The sequence below is a fragment of the Chinchilla lanigera genome, unplaced genomic scaffold (genome assembly GCF_000276665.1).
Source record: "Chinchilla lanigera isolate Chin_1 unplaced genomic scaffold, ChiLan1.0 scaffold00002, whole genome shotgun sequence".
NCBI lineage: Eukaryota > Metazoa > Chordata > Mammalia > Rodentia > Chinchillidae > Chinchilla > Chinchilla lanigera.
Window position 1 is genome coordinate 7,290,455 of NW_004955403.1, and position 18,058 is coordinate 7,308,512.

Below are 18,058 nucleotides of genomic sequence, written 5' to 3' on the forward strand. Positions count from 1 at the left end.
GGCAGAGTGGCACATGGCAGAGGGCAGCAGTTCACGGCTGCGGAAAACAGCCAGAGCATCAAGAGCAAAGCGGGAGCGGCAGGTGGAAGAGCAAGCCTCTTCCCCTCCTTTATATTATGTGCAGGCTGCCCATCCCAGGGTGGATGTAGCTCTCACACCCATAATCCCAGCACTGGACCATAGATCAGTCATAAACCCTAGAAGCCCCATGACTGCGTGAGGCTTGGGGGGACATCCAGATACAAACCATAACAGTGTCCAGGAAGATTTTAAAGTAACTAACCCTTGATCAATCTACTCTAATTATGACTTGTTAACAAATAAAGTTAGACATATACTCACAAATTATTTAGACTATGTTCAGTGGAAGTGAGACTCATGCAGACAGCTTCCCGTAGCCTCATATAACTTTATTTACAGTGACTTTTCAAGGAGTTAAGCTAGTCTCACCTCAGTTCATGGGATTCTAACAACTTTGGTCCATTCTTAGAATGTGGCCGCTACTCGCAAAATTGATGCAGTGAGCCAAAAACAGCCCTTAGAGCTCATAAGTTCAAAACTGAGTCCCCTTCTTTGTGACTTACGGCATACAGATATCAGCCCATCTCTGTACCGTCTGCTTCCCGAGCATTCATGTTCAGTGTCTTGTCCTGTGGATCTTCTTTTGTTATCGATGATTGCGAACATGCACGTCAGTCAGCTTAGGCTGCCACAGAGCTTGCTTGAACTGTGACGCTGTGTAACACAGAGAGACAAATACCAACATTTGGTGACAGAGGCGTTATGCTTCAAGGAATGGGAACAGACCCCAGCCACTCAGCTAACCCCGCAGCGCTGGTTCTGCTTTCCTGAATGTGATCCCAAGCAAAATGCTGTGCAGTTTTTCACAGAAACAAGCCTCCTTCAGAAACCACACTCCTCCCATGTTTTGAGCTGTGTATTAAATGAACACCATTATTTTCCTGCAGATGCATCATTCTTTGTAAAACGATAGCTGCCGTCTTGCTTAGTGAGGGTCATTTAAGTATGACTTCTTCAAAATGTATTCTATTTAAAGACTAATGGTTTTGGCTATTTAAAAGTATCAAAAGTGTGGTGATTCTTCAACCTTTAAAGTATAGACTACAATTTGTGCGAGTGAGCCACATTTTCACTTTCATCACAAATCCTTTTAAAGAGATACGTAGACTGCAGAGCACGTAGCCAAAAGTGTCGTGTTCAGAACGAGCATCTAAAACCCCGAACGCATTTTGGTCCTTAACAGCCTGGTAGAAAGCATTGGCGACAGCCTTTAGGGTACCACTGAACCATTTTAATGTTCCTCTGTCAACAGAAATATTCCAGGGACAAGTCACAGCTACCGTACTCAGATTCAATGTTTATAGGTCATTTTTGTGGATAAAACTTTACACAGCATCATGGAGCCCAGTGCCCCATATGAAATAGCCACAGTCCTAACAGTTTGCTGCCTGCTTGTGTCTGACATATGTCTCAGAAAGGCATGAGAGCATCATTGCCTGAGAACTCTTTGAAGTGATGGGAGGTACTGTCTACTTTACACTGGCCAACATTGTTGACTACGTTTGCTGCAGACCGTATCTTGGCCGCCTCCAGGAACTGCAGACAAAATAAAAGCAATGCCTGGGATGAGACAAAATCTTTCACCTCAGAGTATTCAATATTTAATATGCCTTCTGCTCCAAGTCATGATTTAATCATAGGTGCATAAAATATAAGCAATACATTGATATCCATCTGGTTTTTTTACCTAAATTTTTGAACCCACAGAAAGTACTGTCAAGAACAGACCCAAGTTTATTAGGTTTTCAGTAGCTGTTCCTGAATTTTTGAAATTAAAGAGCTCTGTTGATATAATTGGTAGTCAGATCAGAACAATCCAATGATCAAATTACTTAAATGAGACACATACTGAATCGCCTGAAGATGAAAAAACCGCTGATTGGCAAAGGCTTGTAGCAAACCATAACTTTCAATCATTCCCTTTTCTGCAGTAAACACTGACTCATCTTTTGAAGGGTAAGAGATTTTCAGGATACCAGTAACAAATGTTAGTCCAAATTAAAATAATCATTGAAAAGCACCAGGCTGATGGAGTTTTTGTTCAGATTGAGAAGACTCAGGGAATGTAAATCATTTTGAGCATCACAGCAAAATAGAAATTGCATCATGTAGGTTTTAATGCCCAGAGTATACAAAGAGAATTAGGCTAACTGCATGCACTGCAGGTAGGCTGGGATCCTCAGTCTGCAAGACCTTAGCTATTCACATTGACTACTGAAGACTGATCCTTGGGACATGAAATTCAACATCATGTCTAAAATGACCTAGCAGGGAAATCTGGATTTTTTGGGTAAAGACTAAATTGACTATCTGTAAGTCGTAAGTGTTCTATTTGTTCAACATTTATTGCATGTTCACTATCAGCTAAGGATGGAACAAATATTAATGAATGCATATTGTTAGCATAAGTGAAGAAATAAGTTTAATAATTGAAGCAAAAAAATTGATGTACTCATATGATTCAAATCAAGACTTCCTATCTACACCACTAAAATCTAAGCACATTTTAAAGTCAGAAGTACATTCATTTTCTGTCAGATACTTGTTAAGTTTGTATTGGGTGCTAGCCATGAAGAATACATGATAAACAGTGTAGGCAGAGTCACCTTCTACATGTAGAATGCAGTGTACTGGAGAAAGCAGATATTTGAAAATGAAGTATGTGATATAATAGCAGGATGCAGAGATAAAATTGGTGCTGACTGAGATGGGTAGTTCTAGGAGACAGATCTGAAAAGGTAGCACGTAGCCCTTGCAAGCATCAAAGGTGAGACTATTCCGGGCGGAGAAGGCAGCAAGTGAAAAATCCTGGTGTCAGAAGCATACGTGGCACATCAGAGGGGCAGTTAAATGCTGGCGTGGTTGGAGTATCGTGAGGGTTTATAAAGGTTGCTAAGAAGTAAAATTGGAGAGGCAGCCAATGGGCGGATCACATGGGGCCTCATAAACCGCGGTAAGAACTACAGGCTTATTTTCAGGCCAGAGAAAGTCTTTGCTGGGTTTTGAGCAAGGGAATGATTTGATCTCATGTACATTTTAAAAGTGTCACCCTGGATGCCGTGTGAAATGACCCCTGGGAGGGCAGAGGAGAGACAGAGAAAGCGGTTTGGAGCTCTTCCATTTCCTGGTAATTTATACCTATAAACCTATCTTCAGCAGACCCTTGAGCCTGAGCGTCTTAGTACCTTCATTCCAGATAGCCTCTAAACCTTTCAGTGATCAGAGACTGGAGAAAAAAATTTATACACCGTTCACAATTTTCCTATACCTTTTTATTTCAATTTATATATCAGTTTTTCTTAGTATAATATTTTGAACCTATTATGATACAAACTACTATGACCCATGTGAGTACAAATGCAAAGTCAGGTTTCTAACTAGATAGTACTTTATGTCTTCTAAATTGTGCTTTCTACTAGAACTTTACACTGAGAAAGCACTTTTTCACACTACACAAAATCCCAAACTAGGAAACTAAGCAATTCTTGTATTTAAGGGCAGCATTTTAATCAAGGAAAATATAAGATTAACTCTAACGCATGCTGGCACTATGTTTGGATGAGTAATGAAAACAGTCTGGGTGTGTTGTTGCTAAGGTCCACTTGGGGCCTTGAGTGCTGTCAAGTAGTCAGGCAGATAGCTCCTCTGGGATACTGGGCACTGGCAAAGCTTGGTAGTCAGGCAGGTGACTCCTCTGAGAGCCCGGGCACTGGCAAAGCTTGGTAGTCAGGCAGATAGCTCCTCTGAGAGTCCTGCACTGGCAAAGCTTGGTAGCTCATGTGTTAGTGAGACAGGTGTAGAACACAGACTGCCCGGGCACACAAACAAAAGTTACTACCCAATGACTTTAAATTTTAATCAACTATAGGCTAACTTACTTTAGAAAGATAAAGAATAATAAGTATTAATAAGATAATAAGATTGTCTTGAATTCAGAGAGATTATCATTTAGCTTGCATAAAATAAAGACTGACGATTTATGAAACAGATGAGTAAGGATAAGTCGAATGTTCTACACTGCATAGATGTCTACAATCACCAAAAACTTTAAAATAGTGGCACTATCGTTCAAGTTTAGGTACCAACAGATGCTAGCTCTGAATTTGTTATATTCAGTAACTTACTGGTGTTATAAGATGAATTTTCCTCTTAGAAGTAAGTCAAAATACCATTTAAAAAAATATATTGTGTTCCTGTAGTGGCCACCGCACCTAACAGAAAACTGCATGCTTAATTATGCAGCTTAAAAAGCCTTCTGAGATGAAGCCAAGAACGGAACACTTTGCACAGCCATGCTCAAGAATAGAATCGCAGACATTTTAATTACAATAAAAAGAATAGCACCATTAGCAAGTAACTCTAGCGTAAAAAAATAAATGAGAGGAAAGACATTCACTATCACTTTATGTATGTCTCCATGTATACTCATCTAAAATCTATAAATTGAGTTTGTTTCTACTAAGTTCAGAAGTGGTAGATTCATCACATTTTTATGTATAGTATCAGTGTGTATACATATAACACACTGATACTGACTTTATTGGCAATATATAAAAAGTGCCTTTCTGCATTATTGTGAACAGCTTTGAAATTTTCATGTTAGAAATACTAAGATTCCCTGCAGAATGAAAAGCTCCATGAATACCTGGAATGTTTTTTCCTAAGTATTGAGGCTATTTATGTGAAATACTTAGAAGAAAGAAAAAGCACTAAGGAAAGAAAAAGAACGGTAAGGAGAAGGAAGACAGAGTTATCCATGGCCGGAAGAGAAAAGAAAAGTGAGACTTAGTATTTGTCACTGCAAAGATAGTCTAAGATTTTATAAGAATTTGCAGTACATCTAGATATTCAGATAAATAAGCTAATTGCTTCTATATTTTAGAAGGGGCATTGAATAAAAAGTGTCAAATTCTGGTGAACAGTGTCAGCTCATATCTAAAATAAAATACATTGGAGGTTCTATTAATACTTTCCTTCTAGGGGCTGGGGATTTAGCTCAGCGGCACAGCGCCTGCCTGGCAAGCTCAAGGTTGTGAGTTCAATTCCCGGTACCAGGAAAAAAAAAAAGTTTCCTTTACTTATTTATTTTTTTATTTTGGTACTGGGAATCAAACTCAGGACTTTGCACTTGCCAGGCAGGTGCTTATGCCACTGAGCTATATCTCCGGCCCTTTTGTTTTTTGTCTCCTCCTTTTTTAACCAGAAGCAGATAGTCTACTTCTCCTCCCAAACATAGTAGAAAAGAATCAATGCATAGATTTTAGATCAATATGCATGGCAAATAGTTCTTTCTTCCATACCAAGCCAAAGTTTATTTGCAGCTGATCAACTGGGAACAAGCACAAAGTTAATACAATTTAAGGGCCAGACAGATTTAACAAAAGATGAAGAGTGAAGTCTCCAAAAGCAAGGAAAGCAACAGAATTCACTGTGCACCACGCATCACATGAAGCTGTTTCCAGCTTCCTCCCCTGGCGCCCTCAGAGCCACTTTTCAAGGGGTGTGCTGTGAACTGGGCATAATTCACCATGTTTTATAGACAATTCCAGAATCCTGAAGAACTGGAATTTCGATGTAAGCCTAGCATTCATTCACCAAGTGTGCTTTAGGCACCAAGGCCCTAGTTACAAGATCCACGTTCTGTGTCTCTTGCACACAGTTGTGGAGGAAGCTGACCAGAGCACCTGGGCAGTCAGTATCCAAGGCTGAATGAGGAAGCAGCCCGCAGTCCAGGGAGAGGCACTGGCCCGGGAAGGAAATACTGTCTGAGATGACAGTGCGTCTCACAGAAGCCCTGGACAGTTAGAAATCCTGAGAAATTCACTGACTGGGAGGCCATTAAAGAAATGTGAAACATCAAACAGGGATCCTCACAGCTTCTGTCACTTGCAGGAAGGCTATTTGCACCTGGCACCGTGCTGAGCATTGGGGAAAAACGAGGAAAATACTAAACTCCTTACTGGAGGCTTCAGCGGAAAAGCAGCAGTGAAAACTGTGAGGACACTAAGAAGCTACGAATAGGCAGGATACCCAGAAATAATTAGTATTATGAGGATCAGGAAACAGAGCTCACAACTGTAGAGCTGATAATGCTACTCATCACTGCATTCGGCCAGCTTGTCCTTCGGTACGGGGCCCCCTCATGACCTGGCCTGAGAGGCCTTGACTGCCAACAGGGAACACACAGGAGGCAAGAGTTTTACAGGAAGGGAAAAGCACTCTGAACCCACAGGAGGTCAGTGGAGGGAGCAGAGTGAGAGGATCTTCACCAAGCAGAGTGGCCTTGCGAGGTGAAGATCTTCCAGGCAGGGAAGCATTTGGATGTCCCTTTGCTGCCCGTCCTGGGAGAAAGCACCTGCTGAACTGCTGCTCCTCCTTGAAGTTCTGGCTCAAGCATCACCTCCTCCAGGAAACCTTCAGAGCCGCGAGGACTCCTCAGTGATCTCTTGTACACTGTTCCTGCCCAGCCCTTGTGGTGCTGTTCCGTGCATGCTGGTTTCCCCCTTCTGTGTGACCTGTTGCCAGCTGAGATTGCAAGTCCTTATCTTACTGACATCCAGCCCAGTACAGTATCAGGTACAGAGTAGACAGCAGCTACACTTAGGGGAGTGAAATGAATTAAAGATCTGTGACAAAGGAGAAGGCATGTGCCCAAGAGGAGAAGAAAGCACGGTGCCAGGAATCACTGCAGCTGGGGTCTCACAGCGAGGTACTTCCGGATCCCCTCCCTGCTTGCCTCAGCTTTTCAAGCTTAATATTTTGGGAAAATGCAAAATTTTGGTGTCAAAGCAAAATGTTCAACATATTTGTCCAAAGGCCTGCATCCCAAGGAATTTGGAGTAGCTCACAACTATTTCTGGCTGATAGCACTGCCAAGTATCCTTGTTCTGAGCCATCAAACTCATTGGTAGGAGGAAGTCAGTGATGAACAGCTGGTTTGAGCCTGTGCGCTAAAATGGCACCATGTTTTTAAGAGCAGCATCTCCGTGTTTCAGTGGGCAAGCACTCAAGATGGGGGGAGAGACAGACAGACAGAAACAGAATTCCCTTCATCTAACACATACTATGTGGAAATCATTTGTGTGTGGACATAAACTGAATCTTCAATACTTCCTTAGAAAGGAGTATCATCTCACTCCATTGGAACTTCTCCAAGCATGTATTTCTTCTGCAAATTCTGTTTAAACAATTCAGACATTGTACAAGTCAGCATCTATGCAAAAATACATTTACCAAAATTGATATTTACCAGAAAAGTCACCTTTAATATTTTTATTTTCAATTATAAAATATTTTTAAACTACTAGAGGTAAGCTAACACATGAATTCAGCTAGTTCTCACATACGCAAATAGTGTATTTGCTATTGATCTTTTCTTAAGACACAATGTCACATAAAGGTAAGGCATGCTATTGTCTGAATTTTTTCCCACTTTTTCTTTCCGGGTCTAACACCTCTATGGTTATTTTAATTGTGTTTTTATTACTCAATGAAATTTATGATCATGTCATAATCTATTAAATATTGTTTCTAAAGGAAAATTAAATTGATCCTCAGACTAATAAGGCAATGATAGACAACAATATAGTCATAAAAGGAGATCACTTGATATATGTACTAATTATGAATAAGGTTAGCTAATGCCACCATAATTTAGCCAGTACCTCACTTTTATGATCAATTATAACAGCATAAACTTTTGTGAATACAAAATCCCAAAGAAATAATTCCAAGATTTATTATAAGTATAGAAATGCTACCTTCTTTCCACCTTTATATCATAAGAACAGTAAGACCTATTGTTGATCTTGTTTGTTGGGTAGATATTTTCTTGTTTTTATGTACTAAGCATTGTTCATTTTACACACACATACACACACACACACACTCACACACACACACACACAGAGTCCTTATCTGTGAACTGCCTGCGGGCCAAGAAATAAAGGAAAACTAAATCAGTCTTAAAGCTGCTACTTTCTAGCAAAAGGAAATAGGCCACATCTCCGGATGAAAATACCTTTTTTTGTCCTGCTCAAGAAAATTATCGTAACTATCCCTACAAACAAATAAATAAAAATTAGCCACATAATGTAAACCATATGAACAGTCTAACGGGCACTATTTTCACACCAGCAATTTTAGCAAAATGCAGAGCTATAATTCATCTACTCCTTCTTACCTGTCATGGGTGAAATCTAAGGGCATGATGTAAGGTTGCAGTTTTGTGGGAATCTTGTCTGCACCGAGGTTCATACACATTGACTCCTGAAAGCCTTTTGTCAAATGGAAGTGTCCACCGGACCAGTGTGCGAGGCACGGACATGAAGCTGCCCATGAGCTAAACCGGGTGGGAGAATCCAGAAGCTGTGCCCAGAGGATGGTGTACATAAGGGACAAATGGAACTGTGGCCTGTCATGGTACTGACGTGTGGCTTTTTAAAATCATTTCAGTGCACTGTTTCTGCTTTCCCCTTGTCACTCTGGGGTGCTCGTACCGCCTCACTGGTGTGTTTTCCGAGCCAACCGGAGCCCCCACTATCCTCCGTAACTACAAAGTCACCCTTGGTTGTTGAATGTTTTCCAGCTTAATGAGCAAAAGCAGACGGGTGATGCTAATGAGGGATTTTGCTTCGAGATACTTTTTAAAATGTACATGGATAAGAGGAGTTGTTTATTTGATTATTTTAAGACGGAAGGGGAGCTGCTTCAAAAAAAAGAAAAATAACCCTGAGAAAAAGACGCTCCAGGACAGTGGGTCCAGCATTAAATCCTGTTCTAACTTTATCATCTATAGAAGAGGGGCGTTGGCTCTTTCCCTGCCTTGGAAGGAGCTTTGTTTCTTGCTGAAGCAGCTGCACTAAGACCTGTCAGCTATTTCAGTCCTCGGTCATCCCTGGAATCAGGCAGGGTATACGTTAATACAGAGAATAAGTCCTGAAACCGTGAAGGGTGCTTGCATGATTCCACCTCTGTGATAGAGCCCCATTTGTCCCTGATCCATTAACAAAGGAAGAAATCGCTCCCTGGAAGAAAAGAAAGCCTCCGAGTCCCACAGGGCTCCCTCCCCCGAGCCTGGCTTGCTCCTCTAGATTTCCAGTTTGGAACACAACACAGGACAAGAACAAAGCAGGCAAGGGGAGGCTGTGAAGGAGGGTCATTGTGGGGGCACTTGGACCTCAGTGCTCCTTTGTGCTGTTCCTGAAGTGGCAAGCCACTCAGCCCTATTGATTCTCCCAGCTCTTCCCTACAGCTACCGCCTTACTCCGGGGCTTTCAGCCCATCCCTCCGCCTTATGACATTGCCTGGTGTCTGGCCCTCTGCCTGCACTCTGCTGTGAGGGCGCTCTTTCCAGAGCACCGCTTTGATCATGTTGACCGCATCACCCTGTGCTCTAAAAGCTTTCAGGACTCCACATCACCCAGAAGATAGAGGCCGCTCCTTGGGTGGGAACTGAGACCTTTCACAGTCTGTCCAAAGTGCTGTGTTCAGCCATTCACGGTGGGAAGCATTCATTCCGATCAGACGGAGCTTTCCCCGGTCTTCGGGCACATGGCTCACTGGCTGCTCACATTTCCACTGGTCATCTGCTTCTCCACTTTTCTCCATCAAAATCCTCCTCATCTTTCCAGGCAGCTCACATCCACCCCTTAGCCTCCACCAGTCTTGTATTAGTGGGGTGACCACAAAGAAGCGGGAGGAAGGAGAAACCCCATTGCCCCCAGCCCTCATCGCATCGTTCTTACAATTTTAGCTTGCTTTTACCTGGTGAATGAATTCTACTGAATGACCCACCACTGATGTTTTCTGATCCGTGCATTTAGTCACCTGTCCCTGCCACCTGACATCACACCAGTATTACCTGCAGTGTGTGCCACAGGGAGAACTGCCTCTTAATGCAGGAAAAGTGTGCGTTAAACAAGAATAGTGAAGTCCTTGTAATGGGACGAAGGGGAGAAAAAATGGAAAAGACGTGGGTAGGAACAGAGTTGCTGGGATTTCTCAATAGGTGATATGAGACATCTGGGCTAGAAAGGCCAAAGATCGTTTCAAGTGCTGATTTGTGAATTCAACTGAGAGCTACTACAGGAAATTTAGAAAGTCGCTAGTCTTAGAGGTTCAGAGGAAGTTTTTAATATACTTGCAACTCACCGCAGCAGCTCCTCAGCATCACTGGTAGCATTTGTAACAACTTTACTTCCCAGGACCTCATACCAGACCTCCTGGTGAGAATCCCTGGGCGGGGCCCAAGCACTTGGGCTGTTGAGTTGAAGCTGTTTAGCATTAGAAATCTAGAAGAGCAAGTTAAAAGATAAGGATGCCCAGCATTCATTGTGCACTTCTAATTTCTCAGAAGCTTTGTAAAGCAGTTTGTGGGAGTCGTTCGTTTTGCCAAACTCTACAATCCTGAATTACCTCCACTTTCACAGATGTGTATTCTAAGGCCTGAGGAAGTTAAATAAGTAATCCAGTGCTGCATAACTGGTCTACCTGATAAATAGTCCATCCTGTACCACATTCCAAGCTCTAGTCAGAGTCCCCATCTGCTTCCACCATATTAAACATTAATGTGTGGCCACGAGTCTCTTTCTCAGAAATAATCCCTTCTGTTCAATGTTCGATTCTGCTTTTGAAAGTTCTGGCACCACCCAGGCAATGGGTTTTTTAGCTCAGCTTTCCTTTGACTGGATGTTTATTATCCTAGAAGTTTTCCAGTACATCTGTCGCAGTCTTCCCAAGATCTGCTCATACTAAGCCAGCTTCTATGATTTCTCCGCTTGTAAAGCGGTCAGTGTTAGTGGCGAGTAAGTTTTTTGCACATATGAGATAAGCCTGAGCCCCCCTTGGAAAATATTGGTGCAGCTCTGGATAATATTTCCAGAGAAAAAGATAACTCCTTCCTTCAAAGTTTCAAAGCCACTAGAATCTCCTACTAGAAATAATCAAGATGCAGTATGTATACGCACCAATTCTCCCAAGGTGAATGTGATTATTATGTATCAAAAAGATATACAAGCAATAAAAAGACTTTTAAAAAATTCAAAGGTCACTTGAGTAACAATACAGGCACTCACTGGCCTTACCGTTCTGTTGTTTTTGCCACCCTTTGTACAGAAGATTTAATTTTCTAGTGCACTTTCCATCTCTTACCTCATTTTTCTTTGACGCAATTCACTCATTACTAAACTGTAGCTTCTTTGCTGATAAAATACTCATAATCAAGTTCCATCAAAAGCAGTGCCATGAAGTAAGTAAATGGGCTTAAAGTATCACAAGATCTGAAATGAAAGATGCACCCTGGTTTTACTACTGTTAATATAATGCAGCTCATCCATTATGGACCCAACAGTGCCCACAGATCTCACTGTGACCTCATTTACTGGCTGGGCCATAGACGGTCTATTTAATAGCCCCAGAGATGGATCAGAACACAGGAAGTAAACCCCAGTCCAAGTCCAAAACAGCTCTGAAAGCCACCTCCACTGCAGTGCAATTGGGTGCTTTAAAACTGGCGAGGAATATTGTGCCGTCAAAAGTCGGCGTGGACACAGAGGCAAGGACTTCAAGAGAGGACTAAGTGACAGCCGTGTTTAATAGATGAAACACAATCTAGAGAAATTAGAGGGCAACCGCAGACCAGACCCATGAATAAGTAATCTGCTAGCTGGCAGGTTTGCATCTTCACACTTTGGCAGATGACATGGCATTCCTAAATACCCGGGAAGACTACTCTCACTCACAGCGCAGCGCCCTTGGAAGGGCCCTTTCAGGAAGGCGGGGACTAAATTAATGTCAAGCTCCCCACATATTCATGAGACAGTTATAAATTGCGCTTGAGTTGTAGGTGCCACATTTTGCTTCCTGAAATTTAGGTCTTTTACTCCATCAAATGGTCTTTTAAAATTATTTCATATTTTCTCTCCTTTCTTACAATTCAGAGAGGTAAGCTTTTCAGTCAGTGCTAATTGGCTCTGAAGGATTCTCAGAAGATAGCATTTCCACACAGAGACCCCTGAAATTATTGTTTTCAAGTAGGGCTGATTCATTTTCTTTGTAGCCTAGAAGAAAAGAGATCTGTGTAATCGCAGTGTCAAAATGTCAAAAGACTGAGATAGGTTTTAAAAAAAGAAGAAGAAAAGAAAAGAAAACAACCAAAAAAACCTTAAAGGCACCTGGACCCATCCTCAGCTTTACAAATCCCAGGCTCACATGAAGTACTTGTGACACGCCGCAATTAACTAGTTACTCCTCTCACAGTGAATAATAATGCAATTATTTGCCAAAGGCAGTGAAGAAGGGATAGTTTCTGTTTTAAGAATGTGTGCCTCTCATTTCTGTAGGAAGAAAACTCCTGGATTAATTTAAATAAGCTGCTAAAGCAGAGTGACCTGCAGTTTCACCATTCTGCCATAGGATAATTCTGTCACCTTTTTATCGGAACGTTACATTTTTCAGTGATGGGAAGTAGCAATAAACTCACAGATTACTACCATGGTTAAGTCATATTAGTGCCTAAAACGAGGTCCGAATAACTCAAGAAATAAGAACTTGACTGGCGAAAGTATCTCTTGTCACCACTGGACATTGATGTGGAGGTCAGGAAGGGCTGGTACTGTGTTTCCTTTTCCTATGGAAACACAAAACAACAGGCAGCTGGGTTCTTCATAGTCTGCTTCTCCTTTGGTGCCCCCCACCCCGTCTTCCAAGTAGCACAAAGCTAGGTGAGAATTTCCCTAAAAGTATCACCAGTTATCTCTTATAGGTGTTGTTCAGCCCATACAAAATGTTCTCTGAAGTAAAGGGGGCTATTGAACCACTATAGAAATCAGAGCTAAAAGAAAGGACCATGTCCTGGGACCCCAGTTGATTACCCTACCAGAGAGGCTGGAGAACAACTGGGACTGCATCCACCGAACCCAAGGAGAGGAGTTTTTATAATGAAATTTGGGGAAGGGAGGCATATGCTGTTTACAATGAATTTGTGCTGGTTATTGATAAAACAGTGGAATAACCTGAAGCCAGAAAAGTTTGGGGATGGATGGACAGTCTATTAATCAGAAATAATTGGTGCCTTAAGCTTGGTTGAGCTTCACTGATTACTACTCAACTTCCTGTTCCTGGAACAAAATATTTGGCATACACAAATGGAAGGTAGAAGGATTTATTTTGGTTTACAGTTTCAGTGGTTTCAGTTCATGGTAGGGTGGCTCCAAGGCTGAGACATCATGATGGAGGAGCATGGCAGAGGATGCAACAGCCAGAAGGAGAGAGAACGAGAGAGCTAAGGAGAGAGAACGCGGCTAGGGACAGGACACACCCTGCAAGGTTAAACCACAGTAATCTGCCTCCTCCACCTGGGCCCCACCTTTATCAGCACCTTGAGCTACAAACTCACTAATGGATCAGTCCACTAATGAGCTTAGCACCTTTATCATTCAAGCACCTTCTGAAAGCCCCACCTCTGAACACATAGGACATTGGGGGGACAATTTTTATCTAAACCATAATAGTTAAGAAAGTTCATTTCATACAGTGGTTGCAGAAGCACCCAGCACTTAGTAAGCTGGGATGTGAATCAACGTTCCTACATTTATTTACAGATTACTTTCATCCATTTACTTCCTTCTCCCTCTTTTCAGTGCTTGTAATTTAAGATATCTCAGAAGTGTTAATGTAGAACACAATGACTGCTTTCTTAAAGTCCTTCCAACTCTTAAGAATTCTTTCAGTAATTATTTTTGCTTATTGAAGACCAGCTACAGTACACTGAGCTAACTACCAGAAATTGAAGATTAAGTTAAATCAAAGATTTAGCTTTGAAAATGTTGCGGAAATACAAACTAGTACATAAGCACCTGAATGATGGGGTAAATGTTGCCATAGAGGGAGATATGAGCCTGCCCCTGTACACACACACAATTTAGCAACTAAGGTGAACATACAAGGCCTTCTTTAGCCCATGAATATGCCCCTCCAAAGACTCCCATGTAGAAGTTTTAAAGCAAAGTCTCAAGAAAGTATTGCTAAAGCCCTCCAATTTTGTAATTTTGGTATAGTCTATTCAGTACAGTCTATTATGTGTGTAAGTGTGTGTGTTAAAATGAGTTTTTTTATGTGGAACTAACTTTATATAGTGTTGTATTTAAAGACAAATGTTCTGAATAACTGATGCTTTCACAGTGGAGTTAATTTAATGCATGTAAGATTAGTTATTAATTCTCCACCACATATTAGTTCACAGTGTCTTAAAATATCGTTCACTCGTATATCTCAATGATACTGAAAAGCTTGGATCTCCTGTTTGGGAAGACAGATTGAGTTGATGTAAGTTCACAAAATCACAGTTTATGTTCCAAGAGTAGATGTAGCATAGTGTGTTTTGTTTTGTTTTTTTTTTTTTTTTAGAGAGAAAAAACAAAAACTAAACAATAATACAGAATTTCAAAACAAGATAATAGGCAGTTAACAATGGTTAATTTATTAGCATTGTTTTTCAAATGTTGTTCCTCCTAAGTATCCGTTTGAGCAGTTATGTTGTTTTGTCTTGGACCTGCAATATGTAGAATAATGTGATCTCTGGCGTCAGGCCGCCTAGATTTGAAATCAGGTTCTTCCTCTTACCGGCTGTGTGACTTCACTGAGACTCAATTTTCTTATCTATAATATGGAGACAGTAACAGTGGCTACCTTTCTTTAAGAATACAAAATGGTTTCTATAGCCATTCATTTCATTTAGTTATCTACTCAGCATGAAGTTATTGAAACTTTACTGACTCCAAAGTATTGGGCGGGGTGGAGGATGCTAAGATAATTCACCAATAGAGGTCAAGATGAATTTAGAATTTCAGACCATGGTCTTGGAACGCTGCCTATTTTTCCAATTAACAAAATTTAACAGACTCAGATATATAGACTGTAATAAATGATGATTATGTAATCAGAGCTTGTTGCTCTGAAGGAGACAGAAGTGATGGATCCTTGGTAATCCAGTCACAGCATTTTCCTTCTCCAAACAACGTAGTTTTCAATGTCTTTAGGCAAATCTTTGAAGTGTCTTCCATTTATTTAGGGAAAAAAACACTCCCAAGATGGCCAGTTTTCATTGATTGCTGAGATACTTGAGCCCTTTTTTAAAATTCTCTTTTCTGTTATTTAATATGTATAAGTACAGTGAGCAGAAAGGAAAGCGGGAGGTAGGAAAGGTAAACAATAGAGAAAAAGCCCAGCACACCCATGCTTTCGTGAAGTCCTTATCTCAGTTGTTCATTCCACAAGCAGTTATTAAATGACAAGAATATAAGCTTCACAAAAGCTACATCTTACTTTTATCTCAGGGAATCTATGTTCTCCTTTCGAGATGAGAATAAAAATGCCGTATCTCTACACCATTTTCTTAGCTTTTCCCTGGAAGGTTTTATTTGAGACAGCAAGAGCTAGGAATTTCCAAGGGGAAATATATCTTAAAAGAAAATCCTGAACAAGTAATGCTAGGAAAGAAAAAGAAAGAACATATAGGCCACAAATCTGTAGAAATAAAATCAAATCACTCAAACTAGAAGAAGAAAAGACAATTAGAAAGGAAACCTTTGTGAAATATCCAGAACTGTTGTTTAATTTGATGCTTGATTAAATAACTTTTTCACTGAAACATTGATCCTGGCCAGTTATGTTCAACCAAATTTTCTCTTCCTATCTCAATTCTAACATTTGATTACTTTGTTCTGCTATTAAATAGATTTTAGAACTGCCAACACCTTTTGGTCCAGATATATATATTATACATTCTAAATATCTTTGAGTTTGTAGATACCTGCAAAACCTTTAACATTATTCTTATTTACTATTCAGGTAGATGAGACAGCATACCTTTCTCTCTGTACTATCTATCTACTGATAGAAGGACGTAGATTCCCTGAGATAAAAGTACTTCTATCTACTGATAGAAGATAATTTTTCAAGATTCTTCAAAATATGCACAGTCAAAACCTGATTTTGTTTGAAGGCAAAATAAACACTTTTGTCCAAAAAAAAGAAAAAAATGCGAAGTCAGTCTCCCTAACCCTCTTTGTTTAATACAAATAGTTAAGGCAGTGATACCCTCCCAAGCCACTTCTCCGAATCTGCCCTAAGAAGGACCAAAAGCTCTGAGCGCAGAGCAGCTCCCAACCTCAGATATTCACAGGCTAGGAATCAGCCCTGGAAGCAATACTGTAGTCTCGGCCTGGTTAGGAGTGCAGCTTCTCTGCGAGCAAAGCATTTAGGGGTGGTTACCGTCTGTCCTAGCTATGTGTTCCTAAACAGGTGAATGTAAAAATAACCAAGTGTTTCTAAAGCAGTTATTTTGCACATTTGCATTAGCACATTTCCTACCAGCATTTTTAACAGCAGTCTGGGCAAATCTGACACAGATGGTCTCAGGACTACACCCTGAGATGCACTGGTGTGCAGACAAACCCTCTCTACTGAACCAACCCATCAGGCAGTGATCCCCAGGAAGCCGATCTGCTGCCAGAATGCCTACTGAAGAGAGCACAACCCCAGGCTCCCGCAGGTTCGCTGGGGTCCAGGGATCTGCTCATGAATTTAGACATTTTAAAGTCCTATGGGACACTCCTCATGCACAACTGTGGGGTAGTGGAGAAGGCTGGATTTTTAGCTTAGCATACCTGAAAGTGAGTACTTGTTCTATGGTTTACCAGCTCTTTGATTTTATGTAATATCTTGATCAGGAAAATGGCCATTGTGAGGATAAAATGAAACAGTGCATGTTAAGAGCCCAGCCAGTAGCCAGCTGGTAGCTATAACCTGCATATTCTATGCCCAGCTCTGTGGAAGATGTACAGAACTAAAATGTGTGATTCACAACCTCGAGAAGCATATACTTTATTTATAAAAATAATATAAATATTAATAAACACTTTAAATATGAGTTCATATTCCCAGGCAGTGGCAAGTTTGCATGTGTACTGAAAAACCACAATATTCTGAATAACAAAGTAGACTGTAAAATACAGAGAATTATAAAAACGTTAAAAATCATATGAAACTTATTTTAAAATGTTTAATTCTTATAGTTTATTTAGGTGACCCAGTTCCCATTAATTCACCAAAAGTTTATTTAGACTAAAGAAAAATATTAAAATCATGGATGAAAACTCATATTTATCATTTGAGAACAATCTTTATTAAAATGTATTTATCTTATAATAATGATAGCCTAGTAAAATGAGAGCTTTCAGTGCATGTCTTAGAAACTGACAATGTCTAGGGGCTTAACAAATCCCTGTTGCACAAATGGTTGTTTACAGAAGTATGATTATTCCTAGGAAGGGCTCTGTAGCTTTCCCTTCATTCTCATAAGTTTTTGCGACATCCAAAAATGTTAAGGATCACTGAAGATTCACATTTAGCACTTTCTATGAATGTTCTTGTTTATACTGCAGAGAATTCACTCTTGATTGCACTCTAAATAATTTACTTGTTCGCTCTCTCTTAACTGACCTCTGAGCTGTTTTCCTTAAGCTTCACCATTCTAATATCCCTGGAAAAGAAGCAACAGTAAGATTTCTCAGAAAGGGCCGGGGATATAGCTCCATGGCATAAATACCTGCCTGGCAAGTGCAAGGTCCTGAGTTCGATTCCTGGTACCAAAAAATTATTCTCCGAAGAAGACTGAACCCAGAGTTTCTTGACTAGCTCAGTCTAGCCCAATTCTACAAGCATTACCGCAGAAGTTTATGCAGGTGTCTTAGAAGTTCCAGGGCCAGAGATTAACTAATAATCGTTTTCTGAAGTTTTCCTTTTTCATTGCTAGGTCCTTTTTCGATTAGTTCTGCGTTCCTCTCATCTTACTTAGAAAAGTGAGGCAACTTCCCTGGAAGAATACAATTCAAGTTTGCCAAACTGCATTTTTGCCAACTAGCAATTCTCCCATTTGTGTTCTGCTTATAATATGGTAACAGCACTATTGATATTA

General features: G+C 40.6%; 1 protein-coding gene across 1 annotated transcript in view; it reads left to right on the forward strand.

Annotated features, from left to right (window-relative positions):
* The window catches only part of Tmeff2 (transmembrane protein with EGF-like and two follistatin-like domains 2), a gene marked incomplete at its 5' end in the record, with an annotated part of 231,751 nt that overhangs the window by 168,436 nt on the left and 45,257 nt on the right, over window positions 1–18,058 (forward strand).